This window comes from Miniopterus natalensis, chromosome 1 (genome assembly GCF_054644295.1).
Source record: "Miniopterus natalensis isolate mMinNat1 chromosome 1, mMinNat1.hap1, whole genome shotgun sequence".
Lineage (NCBI taxonomy): Eukaryota > Metazoa > Chordata > Mammalia > Chiroptera > Miniopteridae > Miniopterus > Miniopterus natalensis.
In genome coordinates this window covers 100,970,880-100,986,716 of record NC_142081.1, presented here as the reverse complement: position 1 = coordinate 100,986,716, position 15,837 = coordinate 100,970,880, and the positions used below count along the sequence as shown (strand labels likewise).

Genomic DNA, 15,837 nt, shown 5'->3' with positions numbered 1-15,837 from the left:
TGACCATGGACATTGATCCTGCAGCTTTGGGACTGACAGCTAATTCTGGAGGAATGTAGGGGCCATTCCAGGGCTTGCCCACACAGGTAGGCCTTGTCTCGTCCTACCCAAGCAAATGAACACAGCCGCCACCTCAGGGAGTCTGAACGGCCCTGGATGTGGCTGCGGGGAGTTTCTCCTGAAGCCATGCTGTGGCACTGTAGTTGCGTGGTAACTCTACATTACAGGGTTTGAAAGCAGCCATTTCAAGTGCAGCATGAAATTTTAAAAAGAGAAGTCACATACTTCTCTGAGTATGTCATCTTTTCCCAGATGGATCCAGAATGAGCCACATAACTTTCCTATTGCAGAGTTTCTGAGAGAATCATAGATCTGAGAGCTGGAAGGGGCTTCAACACTTGGTGTAAGCCAGTCCCCTTTCCTTCCAACAGGTATAAATATGTTCTATTTTACAGACCAGGAGACACAGTTGGGGATTTCTGCGATGGCGGGGCCAGGGAGCGCTGATGCTGGCATGGTGCTTGGGGCACTCACTGCCTTCTTTTCTCACTGAGGCGCTTCCCCCGAGTAGAGGACTCCACCATCATGCAGAGAGTGGTGAGACAGGAAACTGTAAAGGGAAAGAAAGGAATGTAGGACCCACAAAAATCTTGGCAACAAAGTGTGGCAAGATGTCACAATTGGCACACAGTAGGTCCTCTATACACTGAAAACGAGGCAAGACAAAGGTGAGCAGGCAAGCAAAAGCAATGAACTTGAAGACTGTTTGCCTTCATGGCCTGTAGTGCCCTGGGTTTATATACAAACCATATCTGGATATGCGGTATCTCTAAGACTTTATAAAATTAATTCATTCAACACTAAAGCAGTTTACTAAAGAGGGAAAATTGCCAATGAGGCCAAGGTGACAGTAATTTCAGGCACAATGTAAGCTGATTAGCTTCAAAGAGAGGCCCTGCTTTCTGCCCTGACACCTCTTACCCTGGCTGTCCTGGAGACCTGCGGTGCTTGTCACGAGGGCCGAGTGGGGAATGGTGAAGGACAGGACCTTATTAGGACAGTCTCCCAGGAAGCAGGAGAAGGCAAACACAGGGCATTCTTTTAGAATGATGAATTTGTTTTATTTTGCATTTATTGTTTTTCATTACAAAAGAATTGTGGAATGATGTTTTTGTATTACCTTTTTTTTCTTAATGACAAAAGGGATTTTTTCCCCCCTCTCCCTGTGGATAAACACAGATCTGATCATGTCAGCCCCCACTTAAAACCCCCAGAGGCTTCCTCTTAACAGTTGGAAAAATAACCCAACTTACAAAAATGGCCATAAGCATCACTGACTTTTAACAGATTTGCACAGGAAAGTTTTTCCAATCATTTACAAAATAATATACTTCTATATTGGTTGACTAATAGCCACTACCCCAAGCTGCCCCCACTAATTCCACTCTGGGACCCCCAGGCCTCCCCCAAATCCAGCATCTTGGACAGCAGGGGGCTCCAGGACCCTGCTTCCACCTATGGCTTGTATCTTTTCTGATGGGAGGTGCCTGTGCCTTTGTGGTTCCACACAGGAAGGCTCCACACAGTCAGATCGCAGCCCCCCTGCTCCCCCAGCACTTCCCTCCTTTCGCTGTGTTGGATTCTGAGCCCTGGCCACACAGCTCTTCTCTCTGCTCCTTGAGTGTATCAGGCCTCCCTCAGGGCCTTTGCAAGTGTGTGTCGTCTGCCTAGAATGGTCTCTCCCATGCTGTCCCCTTTGACTCTGGTTAACATTTCTCACCCTCCCTTCAATCATTCATAGACGTCTTCAGTAAAGATGAATGAATGATCAGTCATGTCTGAGAGGAGCAGGCACTTGGAAATGGATTTATTCCAAAGATATCCATTGTTTTCACCTAGTTAATTATCGCCAGGAGAAAGGGAGCCTGTGAATCTGGAGGCCACAATGTCCGCCTTCTGTCTAGCTCAGCGTCGCCCTCCTGGAGAGGAGCAGCTTCAGTCTGAGTGATGCCTCTTAGCAGTGAGCACTATCACCTGCAAAGAGGTAAAAGAGAAATAATCAGAATATTTGGGATTCCAAAAGCCATCTTGTACCAGGTAACATGAAATTTTCTATCTCCGCTGACTGAACATAGGGCAAGAAAGAGAATGAGAGTGAAGCTCTAATGAGAATTGAGAACCTGAAATGCAGCCTGAAGACTCTGACTCTGCATGGGAAACCTTGGCTTTTCACCTAGCAACCATGTGCTCTGTCCTCAGGGCGGTGACTGCAGATTTCCATTCTCTGCCTAGCCCTGGATTACAGGTCCAGTGGGCAGCCAGCCCCAGGCAGGTGCACAGAGCAGTCTTCAGGTCAACATCCCACTTGCTCTAGAGGAGGAAGAGAAGAAACGGAGTTAAGGAGACAACCAGCTTCTTAACACTCACCCCAGGTGCTTAGAAACTGCTTAAAACAATGACAAGTTTACCAGCTCAAAAGGCTTGTGCTGTGTTTTGTTTGCTACGCTTCCCCCATTTCCTTATTATTTGCTGGGTACAAGCTTGCCTTGACTTTACAGTCTACAAAGTTTACAATCGAGAAAATGAAAGAAACGATTTTGTAAGCATTGTGCTGGATCCTAGTACCTCTCTGGAGCCTGAAATTAGGGGTTTGAATACATGTCTGTTTCCCTTCCGCTTCCAAAACATTAACAAAGTAGGGATAATATAGGGGTTTCCTTCCCTGCTGGGACATAGCCCCCTGAAATGCCATTAGGATGAAAACACCAGTGTTTGTCAAGAATGCAGAGCAGTGTTTTCAAAGTGTAAGTTTTGGGACTCAAGGCCCCAGAAACATTCTGCTGGTGGAAGGCTTCCTGGCCAGTGCTTATTTGTAAAGTACAGAAGCCGTTGGCTCACAATCCCCCAGAGGCGCAGTCCTCTCACGTTGCTTTCCTGTGGTCTGCTCACACCCTGCTCTGAAATCCCAGGAAGCTTCTCTCAGCAGGATGCCCTCAGTCCTCCAGCATTTGGGAGCCCTGGCTGTGCGCTGACTGTGCTCCAGGCGGGCACCCCAGGACTGGCTGATCGCTGAGACTGCCACCCTGGGCAGGGGCAGCCTGAGTGAGGCGGGTGGCAGAAGTCTTCTGTAAGATGACCAGGCCATTTCTCACTGTAACTAGGGCAACAAAGTGAGGGGGGCACTACTAATAAAAAATTAATAATTACACCTCTAAGACAGGTGTGAACTAGGACTGTCCCACATATACAGAGCTGACACATGGCAGAGAGTTATGTTTTTTGTCTGTTGTTTGGGTAGTAGTTACGGGAAAAAGTTTTCAGTTCAAATGGAAAGGGGCTTTCTAATAGCCTCCAACAACAATATGAGGTAGTGAGCACCTTATCACTGCAGATATGCAAGAGGGTAACTAACAACCCACTTGCCAAGATGTTGTGCATAGAAGGCACTGATATGACAGGGAGACACCATGGGTGGCCTCTGTGATCTGAGGTACCCACTCTTCTTTGTCCCCTCTATTGCCGAGGGTTAGGAGCTCGTCATACATGGGACCAAATCCTGCCAATCTGACTCACGCATGCACACACATTTGGATAAAAGTAGAAACACACCAGGGCTGAAAGATTAAAAACTTGTTTCTAATAATTAATATTCACAAGTGTCTACACATAATGCAAATATCTTCTTGTTTAAAATGTGAGATTTCCCTGTATAGTCCTGATTTCAAATAAAGAACATTCGGTGATATGTAAACAAAATATGGTCAAAACAATTTGAAGTGGATCAGAAGCAGTTCTGAAGAGCCAGCCTAGGTTAGATGGATCAAGTTTGGTCAATAAATAATTACCCTTATGTAAGATGTTAACATTAAGGGGAGGTATAAGGGTGGGACACATAAGGAAATTCTTTGTACTGTTTTTGCAACTTGCCTATAAATCTAAAATTTTTTAAAAAAACCCATAAGCCCTGCCTGATGAGCTCCACTTATCCTCTAAAACTCAGCTCTGGAGGAACATCTCAGATTTCTGCTCCCTTCCTGTAAGTTCTCAGATATTTCTGTAAGTCCTCCATTCATACCTACCACCTACTAGTATGATTTCCTGACTACATGACAACAACTTCCTCACCTTATTCTGAGCTTATTCTGGACTGGAAAATTTTTTTCATTTCATCTTTACTTCCTAGCACCAAGCCCTTTTCTGTAAGTATTCAGTACATATCTCTTAAATGAATTAATAAATCCAATTTGAAAATGTTTTATAAGTTTTGCTTTCTTTTTAAAGCAAAATATGCATTACATAAAATTTACCATTTTAACCATTTTTACATGTACAATTTAGTGGCATTGAGTACATTCCAATGTTGTCTTATTTTTCTATCATGTTAAATGGCTTAAATGGGCCAGAACTGACTAGAACTGTTAGATCCACTTGTGACACTCAAAATTAATTTAATCCCACTCACACCAGGTGTCTGCAATCAGAGCCTGATCAAGTGTGGAATTATTTCAACCCATCTGAGCCAGCGAATCAGCGAGAACTGGCTCTGCACAGGCTCTGGGCCAGAAGTCAGCACTCAAAGTTGGTTCTCTTTCTTTGGCCTAAGCCCTTGGTTTGCCACTTTCTCTTTTGTTCATTCCCGACCCCTCCCCCCTCCCAGAGTTCTCTGCCCTGTTGCTCTCCTTTCTTTCCCATACATGGAATCCATCCTTGGTTCGGCCCGGCTCTAGGACAGGCAGAGTGCCTTCTGTCACCACCTTCATTGTCCCACCCTGCACCTGCACTTTCAAAACAACTACCGCTGGTAGACCTGGGAGGCAGTGATAAACACACAGGTGATTCATACTTAGGGAGACTACCTGTGGACTACCTGTGTCTGGACAGCCTCTTCAAATGTTTCAGGTCGCCCCTGCCCCTCCTTGGAGAAGAGGGACATTTTCTCTGTCACTCTATTTCTTGCCTCAATAGCTCTGAACACCTCTGTTTGAATGTAAAGAATGTAGCACTGCATTAGGAGTCAAGAAACTGGGCTCCAGTAATTTTCCTGCCATTAACTAGCTGTGTAATTTTGGTATCGCCCTCTTTGGGACAATATTTCCCAATCCGTAAAAAGAGGGGCTTTGCTATACAGATCAAAGTTTGATGATAATGATGATGACGATGGTGATGATTTTGTGGCACGTTTTTTCTTCCCACACAGTATTACCCTGAATAAGACAAGAAGCAATGCTGGATGACTCCTGTCAGGGAAGAGTTTCCTCTCCCCCCCCATGTTGTCTAGCCCCAGGTAGAATCTGGAGGGCTCTTGTTCTTTTCTCTTGCATTCAGAAGGAGTCCAGTGGGGCTTCTCCTGTGTGTGAATATGCCAGGGAGTGTGACTGTGTGTGCCCTTTAGACAGGGGCGTGTCTCTTGCTATCCTTACAGTCACAGCCTCTCTGCCCTGGCTTACAGAACAATTTTTCTTGCTGACTCCCGGTTTCAGCCTCAGCCTCATCCTGTTGCAGCCAGAAATGGTTGTTCCAAAATCCGAGGATGCCCACGTCCTCCTGTGCTCCAGCCCTTCCATGACTCCCGCAAACCTCAAGATAAGATTCACGCGGAACACAAGACGTTTCACCACCTGGCCCGACCTCACCTCCTGGTTTCACCGGCCCTGGTCAGCCCGGACCGCTCTTCCACTCTCTCCACCCTCCTGCCCTTGTTGCCCGTGTCTAGACTGACCTCCCATGTACAGGACGGTACCCAGGGATCTGCCTCGCTCACCCTCGTAAGGGGACCCTCAGGAGTCCCAGGGGTGGCTCGGAGGCCTGTCCTTCCCGAGGCGGCCGCCAGGGGGCAGTAGGCGCAGCTCCAGATGACAGCGGGAGGCCGCGCATGGGGGAGGGAGGAGGGACGCTGCGAGCGCGGGTCCGGCTCTCCCGATCGCAAGCGCCGAGCCAGAGCTTTCCGCGCGCGCCCGAGCTACTGGCCGCCCGCGCGGCGCGACGCGGCACCGGGGCGCAGCGGGAGCCCGTGCAGGGCGGGCGCGGGACGGCAGCGGCGGCCGTCCATGCGGCGGGCTCGGGCTGCCCAGCGCCGGGAACCACGCTGGGCGAGGTGAGGGAGGCGGCCGCCGGCCGCTCCGGGACGTGGACCGCCAGGTGAGCAGAGCTGCCCGCGCCCCGCGCCCCGCCCCGGTCCTGTCGCTGCTGCGTCCTCGGCCCCCTCTGGCCCGCGGGACGGGCGGGCGCCTGGCGCCGGGGCGCAGTGGGTGTGTCCGGGACGCCCGGGGCTGCGCCCACACCGGGCTCTGGAAGCCAGCGGCGCCTGGTCCGAGCGGAGGACCTCCTCCCTCTCTTCCCTCCCTGGGGGATTTGCCCGTCCTGCCGGCGCTGGCACTCACCCCTCCGCCCTCCGACTCTGAAACTCGGGGGACAGTCCGCAGCGGCCGTCCGGGGCCGGGCCCGCGCGCTTTGGGGCTCGGCCGCGGGGACCGGCGAGGGCACAGCCAGCCGCGCGCGCCCCTCAGCCTCGCCTCCCTCCCCCCGGCCTCGGCCGGCGCGCGTGGAGCTGCCGCCTGCGGCCTCGGCCACGCCGCTTTCTCGAAAGCCTCAGATCCGTGTGTGAGCCTCAGCTTAGCCCGGCGCCTGAGGGAGCTGGAGCGGATTCTGCACACACTTCCCTAAACGCAGCCCAAGTACCTGCAGTCCCTTGGTGCGCTCTTAGAATTAGCTTTTCCAGAGCTAGCACACCTTGGGGCTTTAGAGACCTGGGAGTTAGTATTTTTTTTCCTTGAAATAACATCAGCCCTAACTTGGGAAGGGTTTTCAGGGCGTTCTCAGGCCCACTTAGCATCTGGAATGTGTGGGCATGGTGTTTCCTAAGCAGTCCACACCCAGCCCTCCCCCCACTACTGCCTATTAATTGTGCATGCTTGGGTCTCTTCCTGTATCATTTGAAACCCCACCACGCAGCGCTTCTTCCCTTTTGCAGGCACGCCCCAAGATTTCAGATTCACTGAAAGAGTGAATCTGAAATCTTGGACCTGGGTAGCTGAGTGATCATGAGATGCCTGTTGTGATTTGGAGTAAGAGAAATAGAGACCCAAGAGAGTTCTAAGGAATTATCTTTTCCAGCTGACCTTTCACAGCTGAAGTTACCCAGGCACAGAATAGTCTAAAGATTTTTCGGAGATTGCACAGCTCTTAAAACCTGCCTAACCTGCACACGTCTTCTACTTCATTGATAAAGGTGATGAAGTAATTGGGCTTACTAGGATATTACTGGATCTCAATATACAAAGAAGCAAACACTTTAAAAACGTGATTTAAATGCAGTACTCCTCAATTCCTATAGATTTTTGTTGGCACCACAGTTGAATTCCTTTAGAAAACAAAATCCTCGCCCTGGAATTAATGTAAGGAAGCAGACGGGAGTCCTGGGACTTTCCTATAAACCTTTGCAGGGCTGGAGCAGGGGTTTCCGGGAGGTCCGGGCATGGGAAGTGAGAGTGGGTGATAGGATACTGGAGTACTGACTGAATGAGCAGTGCATCCCACTGGACTTTTGTGGGGAGGGCTGGTGGGTTTAGCTCATGTGGGCTTGTCTATGCCCAGCACTGAGCAGGGCACCAGGTGGGTCTTATCTTTCTCTCAGTCTCCCCTGCCATGAAGAAATGTTTCTAAATGGCTGTTAGGAAAAATAAAATACAGCCCACAGTTGGGGAGTAAGATCAAGGTTGGAAATCCTGATCTGGAAGTGTTGTGGGTTTTGTTTTTGTTTTGCCTAGAAATGCTTGTGATTGCAATCGTTTATTCTAGAGAGAGGCCAGGTATCATCCCTCTCCCTTTTGGCCCCCTGCACTTCTCTCCACGGAACTACTTTTCTTCCAGTTGTCCAGGAGTCTCAGTGTTTGAGTGCTCCTGACTCCCCCTATCCTATTCCCCACATTTATAGCTCATTCATTACCAAGTCTCTTCTACATTCTTTTTTGGTATCAGAGAAAATTATTTTTCTGTCTCCATTCCCTCTGCCCCCACCTATGTCCAAATTACAGTGATAATCTCCTCTCTTGACTCCTGGCCATGAATCTCTTTTTTCATTTTAATACATCTTCTCTTATGCTGACAGATTAATATTCCTAAAATTCTGATTTCACCATATCATTCCTCTCAAGAAATTACAGTGCCCCCTAGCACCCAGTATTCATTTCTGTTTGTCTCCTGCAGATATTTTTTGAGAATCTGCTGTGCCAGGGACTGTTACTATGTGCTGGAGCTTCAAGGAAGAACAAGACAATATTCTTGCCTCAGTTTGTTGACAGGCTAGCAGATGATTAATGGCCACCTGGGAGAGAATGAGACATAAAGAAATAACCACAAAACAATGCAGAATATCGGGGGTGTGCAAAACATCAAGGAGGCACAGATGAGGGAGACAGTTTTTCTGCATGGGAAGAGCTAGGGAAGTTACAGCTGGGTTTTGAAGCGTGAGGAGGAGTCCAAGGAGATGGAAAAGGCCGGAAGGAGGGAGGGATACCAGGTAGGGGGAAGAGCTTGAGCAAAGCCCTAGAGATGTGAAAGTGCTTTTATGGACGGGGTTGAACCAAGGTCATTCTTCACCTGGACGTTTAAAACTGTCTTAATTTCAGTCTGCTTTATTGATCCAAGAGCACCCAGTTCTTTCCTGCCTGAAACCCTTCACTCCACTTACCCAGTCTCTTTGTTGTGGCTCAGAAATTCAGGTGTCCCCTCTACTGATCCAGACCTTGCCGGGACGTATATCCTAGCCTTCCTGCACACTCCCCTCTCTCTCCTCCCTGAACCCCCGCTGTGCTCTCCTGCATTCTTTGTGCTGACTCTGTATTTGGCCTGGACATGTCCTAGTGGGTGAGCCCCATCTTCTCAGACACCCTGAAGCTTCTCCAGCCAGTGTCTTGGCCTCTCCTTGGGCCTCTTCAAGGTGGGTAGCACGTTACTAGCACCAGCAAACTCAACAACCTGACTGGACTGGGTTTGACCTGCCACCCCACTTTTCCCATCTTTCCCCTCTTCACATTTCCTCCCTTTTATCTTTGTGTGTGTGAAAAACAAAACCAGATTCCAGAGTAGAGGCAGGGCCTAGGAATTGGCATTTTTAAGACTCTCAGCCTGGCTGGCGTGGTCATGGCTCAGTGGTTGAGCATCAGCCTATGAACCCAGGAGGTCATGGTTCAATTCTGGGTCATGGCACATGCCGGGGTTGCGGGCTCAACCCCCAGTAGGGGGCGAGCTGATCAGCAACTCTCTCATCATTGATGTTTCTCTCTCCCTCTCCCATTCTCTCTTTGAAATAAATTTTTTTTTTTTTTAAAAGACCGTCTCAAGTGGTTCTTCTTCAGGCTCAGATTTAAGGTCCACTGCCCTGGGCTGCCTTTACAATGAGGGGCTAGTGACAGGTGGTCAGTTAATAAGCCACTTTTTCCCGGGTAGTATGCTCATTTTTCACAGAGACCTTTGGCTCTAAGGAGTGAGCAATGGAGCATCGTGGCCCCGGCCAGGCAGAGAGCCCGCTTTTGGTGAAAGGGGTCTTCAGTTCAGTCTTGAAAGCATACTCCCCACCCCCTAATGGGAGCAGGCATGGAAATTCTGCCTTCATCAGGCTCACAGTGAGTTTATTTCTGGGCTTGAGCAAGTGCTGAGGAGAAGGATTAGGGTGGGTTGTTTGGGAGCCCCAAGTTTTCTGGGGTAAGAAATGGGCTGGAACTCCCCAAATAGGGCCTACAGTGCCTTGCCAGCCACACTCTCCAGGCGCGGTGAGTTGCACTAGGATGGGGTCTGGTCATTGACATATTTCCTTCAATCTAGAAGCCTTTATCTTGCCCCTCTCCAACCACCAGCCTCAGTTTCTCCATCTGTAACAAAGGAATGGACAAAGCCTGGGGGGTGGTGTAGAGATCAGTGTGCAGCATGCAGAGCATTAGGCATAATTCTCGGCACGTAGTAGATGCTCAGGGTCAGTTCTCATCCCATCTCTCTTATCTACTCTGTATCTGATCAATGCTTGGCAGGATCTTGGTGCTCAATATACTCAATATATGTACTGTAGAAAAATATATAATCTTAGGCCCCCTCAGGTCCTGGGGGTTGTGTCTAAAGGGCTGACGGATGCAACCTTGTGTGGAAACCCAGCAAAGGAGCACCCCTAGCTGTGCAGTAATAATAATAATGAATTCTCGATTCCACATTCTCTCCTCTCTCCAGTTTTTCTTCAGATTCCTACAAGAAGAATTTAAGAAGCAAGTAGGTAACAGTTTTCTTTATTAATGGTTAGGTGTCCTGGGACATGGTCTCTTTCTACCTATGTCTTCGTTTTACCTAATCTTTCAACTAACCACACAATGCACATTTCCTCTCTGATGCTCCTTGCTGAAGCTGATCGCTTAGTGGTACCCTGGAGGTGTTGTTCCTTAACCCCTCTCCTCTCGGAAGTGGTCCAGATGACAGAGGGCCAGGCTTGTACTGTGGTGTCTTGTCCCAAACGGGTGGCACTGGGCGGCCCAGGACCTGCGCTGGGCAGGGGTGGCGCCTGCCCCACCCTTCCAGGCAGCTGGCTGGCTGCCTGAGGGCTGGCCAGCACTGAGGACCCAAGTAATGAGTGATTAATGGGCGCCCCATCTAATCTCCTGCCAGGGGAAATGAAGGGCCAGCCATGGGCCGGGCTCGTCTTGACCTGCTCCAGGTGGGCTTGGAATGCACCCAGCTCAGGATGGGGATTAAGGCTTGAAAGATGAGAGGAAATGAGATGGTTAACCCTTTAGGCCAGGGCCCTTGGAGCCCCAGCAGGGAAATGGCAGGAGGATTATCTGCAGGCATCTGATGAAGGGGAGCCTGGCTTTTGAGTTACTGCGCGGATATAGCCACATGACGGCCGGTGCTGGGGTAGGGTGACAAACCCTGTCTTGTACTTAACCATTTTTCTTGGAAGCTCAGTCAAGAGAGATGCATTTCTTATGAAAATGGATACATAGACTGCTGGGAGGCTCCTCTACCTGCTTTGATCATATCAGCAAGTTACAAATTTGTAGCTGCCAAACAGACTTTTCCTCCTGAAATGCAGAGCCTCTGGCCGCTTGTCATTTCCAGGAAGACAGAAGAGGGAGTCTGGACCCCTTCCCCCAGTCAGTCGGCAGCAGCCCCGTCACACCGCGGGAGGAGCCTGACTGCAGGCCTTGGCTCCACCGCGCTTTGTGTCACTGAACAGTCTCCCTAACCTCCTGTGCTGTGGTTTTCCTGCCTGTAAAATGGGGGTAACGGGTCAGATTCATGACAGTGTAAAATGCTCGAAATGGTCTCTGGCCAGTGGAAGTGCCATGTGAATGTTAGTTGTCATTCTTTTCTCATGCGCCGAAGATCTGAAACTAGATCTTTGGGAAGGATCTAAGCCACTTCTCTTCCCCCTCAAAGACTTGCTTAGGGTGAATTGATAACTACTCTTTGATTGATCTTGCTTATTCGACCCCTGACCTTCACATGCCTTGAATTCTGGCTCCCCTCCCCCTCCCTTTGCTGCTGGCTCCCTGGCCTCCAGAGAGCTGCCCTTTTATTACACTGCCTGTCGCTTGCCTGGGCCTCCATGCCTGGCGGCCAGACCTGATGGACTGGGCGGTGACGCCTGTCTAGTTGTCTGTGGCACGGCCACTTCCACATCAGCTCTGCCCAGGGCAGCCTTGCTGTGCCTTGACGGCCGAGCTAAGCGTCTGAGGGCAGAGAGGGCAGCTGGCTTGAGAGCCAAACTGGGAGCTGTGGAGACAGCCCTTCCTGCAGCATGGATCATAATAACATTTTTGGGGGAGATGTTAAAAATAAAGTCTTCGATATAGCTTTTTAATAGTATAAAGATACTGCTGACCTGTGCTTCATTTTTAAACTGTGTAAACTTTTTTTTTAAAACAAAGTGTATTATTTGAGAAAGTGAATTTTTAAAAAGTTTTTGAAAAATGGATGTGAATTGAAGCCCTGTTTCCTTTTCTGGTTTCTATGAGCTCCCTTTGCCTCCTCTTAGATTGAAGCTAATAATAGTAACACTTAGCAGTGGTTGAGAGGAGGGTCAGACTGACAGGGAGGCCCTTTGAGACTGTGTGAGGGATTTTATTGCTGGCTATAGGTGCGCCTTGGAGGTGGGGCCATGTCTTCACGTTTTGAAGCCTCATTGTATGGTGTGCACTGACATTCTAGCCGCTAGGTCCAGTTAGTGTCTTTTCCAGAAGACACAGGTACCCAGGCCTGGCTTAACTTCAGTGAGGTTTTAGTTGAGGCCAGGATTTCATTCTGCTTGAAGTTTAAAGGATCTCTTGGCCAGCTCAGGGAGAAGGAGCCACTGTTTACAGAGTTCTGTGTCAGGTCCTGCATGGACTCATTCCTTCCTCTCAACTATCCATGTGAGCTAGGCACTATTATTAGAGCCCAGAAACCCAAGGCTCAGGGAGCTTAAGGAGCTTGCACAGGCTCACACAGCAAGTAGATGTCAGAGTTTTGTTTAAATTCCAACTCATCTGACTCCAAAACATGTGCTATGTGGGAACTAATGAGCCAGTTAGTGCCTCAGTCTAATTGTAATCCACTGGAAAGTCTAATTGTAACTCACCATTTTAAAGTGTACAGTTTCGTGGTTTTTAGTTTATTCACAAAATTGTGCAACCATCGACATTATCTCATTCCAGAATATTTTCATCACCTCAAAAAGAAACTCCAAACCCATTAGCAGTTACTCCGCACTCCTCCCTCACCCAGTCCCTGGAAACCACTAATCTACTTTCTGTCTCTATGGATTCTGGGCATTTCATATAAATGGAATCATATAATATGTGGTCTTTGGTGACTGGCTTCTTTCACTAAGAAAAATATTCTCAAGGTTTGTCCATGTTGAAGCATGTATCAGTACTCCATTCCTTTTGATTGTTGTGTCACCCACTTTTAAAATAAAAAGTAAGGCTGACTGTTTTGCTTAGAGAAGGGGTGGAGTTCCAGTCTCAAACAGGTGCAGCTCAGAGGGGCGCCCAGTTTTCACTGTGGGCAGATGTGAATGAACTGTGGAAATGGGGCAGGTGCAGTGAGTGCTCCCTCCTGTGTATGCAGGTGGGGACAGGTGGGGGCCGGCTGGGTTCCTGGGTCTGGAGTAGCCGGGAGGCCCAGCCTCTTCCCTGTTGGGCTGCCCTTGGCTCGTGCCATTGGCAAAGCCTATGGGGATTCATCCTGGAGAGGCTGTGTGGGTGCATTGGACCCTGCCTGGGAGAAATGGCCCAGAGGCTTGGAGCCTTCTTTGCCCCAGGCTGCCTGGTTTGGGTGCTGTACAGACATTTCCCCTGCACCATCTGCTGCATGGCTTTTAACTCCAGATGGAGCCCGGTGTCAAATGCCATGTGCTGAGACAGCGCTGTTGATTGCCTTTTTAAGTTTCTAGATATAATACTTCATTTTTTCTCATTACAAAGGTAAGGTATATTTATTGTAGAAAACTTAAAAATACAGAAAAACACAAAGAAGAAAAATAAATGTCATAGTTCCCCAACCAATGATGGCCATTATTTTTAATGTGCATCTTTCTTCTTTCTATCTATCTATCTATCTATCTATCTATCTATCTATCTATCTATCTATCTATCTATCATCTATCTATCTATCATCTATCATCTATCATCTATCTATCATCTATCTATCTATCTATCTATCATCTATCTATCTATCTATCTATCTATCTATCTATCTATCATCTATCATCTATCTATCATCTATCTATCTATCATCTATCTATCATCTATCTATCTATCTATCATCTATCTATCTATCTATCTATCTATCTATCTATCATCATCTATCATCTATCTATCATCTATCTATCTATCTATCTATCTATCTATCATCTATCTATCATCTATCTATCTATCATCTATCTATCATCATCTATCTATCATCTATCTATCTATCTATCTATCTATCTATCTATCTATCTATCTATCTATCTATCTATCTATCATCTATCATCTATCATCTATTTATCTATCTATCATCTATTTATCTATCATCTATCTATCTATCTATCTATCTATCTATCTATCTATCTATCTATCATCTAATCTATCATCTATATCTACACACACACATACACACACACACACTGTTTTATAAAACTGGCATCATGTTGAACATGTTATTTTGTTTACTAATTTTTTCACTTAACAATGCATTGTGTATTGTTACATTTATTGTTAGATGCATTGTTACAGAGGGTTGCATTTTCTGTGTACTAAATTGTCACTTTTCTCCCAAAGCATAATTTTATTAATGGCTACAGCGTATCTTTTAAATATTAATGTTGCTTAAACAGTCCCTTATTTTTGAACATGTTGTTTGTTTTCAGTTTTTCATCTGATTTATAAATGTAACTGCATCTTTTGTGCATTTAAAAAAAATATTTTTATTGATTTCAGAGAGAGGAAGGGAGAGAGAGAGAGAGAAACATCAATGATGAGAGTCATTGATCGGCTGCCTCCTGCATGCTCCCTGCTGGGGATCGAGCTGCAGCCTGGGCATGTGCCCTGACCAGGAATCTAACTGTGATCTCCTGGATCATAGGTCGATGTTAAACTGCTGAGCCACACCGGCTGGGCTGTGCATTTTTCTATACTTCTGTTAATGCATTGTGTTGTTTCTGGACAAAAGGTGAAAATACTCTTAAGGTATTTGATACATACCAGTCAAATGGCCTTCCAGAAAGACTATAATTTATAATTCCACAACTGTGTCAGTTTTTAATTTGAATTTTACTGTACATGTAACTTTACTGAACCCTCCCTTTCTCTCTCCCTCCCTTTTCCCTTCCCCTTCCTCCTCCTCTGCTTCTGATCCTTCCCCCCTCCCCCCACCTCACATATCTGCACAGTACACGAGCAGCTTACCTGGCTCTGTCTTCTCCTTGATACTTGCCTATATTTTAATTTGAGCATGTGCACGTTTGTCTTTTTCCACATAGTATGATTTTGTGTAAATATGTCCCGCTCTTGACCTAGTCAGCGTTCCCATTTTTAAGCATAATGATGATTTCCATCACTTTTCTCCATCATGGTTCCCCACTCTCTGATAGCAATCCAGATTGTTTCTAGTTTTTCCCAGATCAAAAAATGAGTACTACCAAAATGAATGTTCAATTTGCTGTAATTTTTTTTTTTTTCGATCTCTCATTCTGTTTTGAGAACTCAGTTCCTGACCATGTAATTACCAGGTTAGAAGCAGGAGCTTCTCTGTTAACATTAATGGTGCTCAGGGGCTTGAGAGAGAAGATGCACCTGGGAGCCCAGGTGAGCGTACCCAGAAACAGAATGGGTGCTTGTTTTCTGCCTCCCCTTTCCTTTCCTTAGTAGGTACTGTTCTTCCCTCAGGCTCACATTGGGGAACTCAGCACCTCTCTTAGTAAGAGATGTAAGAGGTGCTGTGAGGTGGGGACTTTCTTAGTTCCATACAGGGAAATTATGTCAGTGTTCATACAGTGTTCACATGTACATGGAATCATACAGCACGTGCTCTTTTGTGACTGGCTTCTTTCACTAAGTCTTGGCAACTTCTGAGATTGTGCTTATATGCTCTAGTGGTTCTGTATGGCCAGCACTATGCATTCATTCTCTTTTGTGTCCAATACTTCTGAGCCCCTACTAGGCATCAGGTACCCTGCTTTGTGAATGGTGTGAATTCCAGTCCTCACTCTGCCACTTATTATTACCTGTGGCTTGAACAGCTGCTTCCTTGAACTTCAGTTTCCTCATTTGTGTAGCAGATTGTACATGCTGTAGGAGTTAGAGAAGATAGCATATGTATAGTATCATTCCT

General features: G+C 47.3%; 1 protein-coding gene across 1 annotated transcript in view; it reads left to right on the top strand.

Annotated features, from left to right (window-relative positions):
• Positions 1-6,059: 6,059 nt before the first annotated feature.
• The window catches only part of THSD4 (thrombospondin type 1 domain containing 4), a 589,485-nt gene continuing 579,707 nt past the window's right edge, over positions 6,060-15,837 (top strand). Inside the window, exon 1 of the mRNA XM_087824677.1 lies at positions 6,060-6,138. The gene's annotated coding sequence lies outside the window, so the exon portion shown is untranslated. The remainder of the gene's footprint in view (positions 6,139-15,837) is intronic.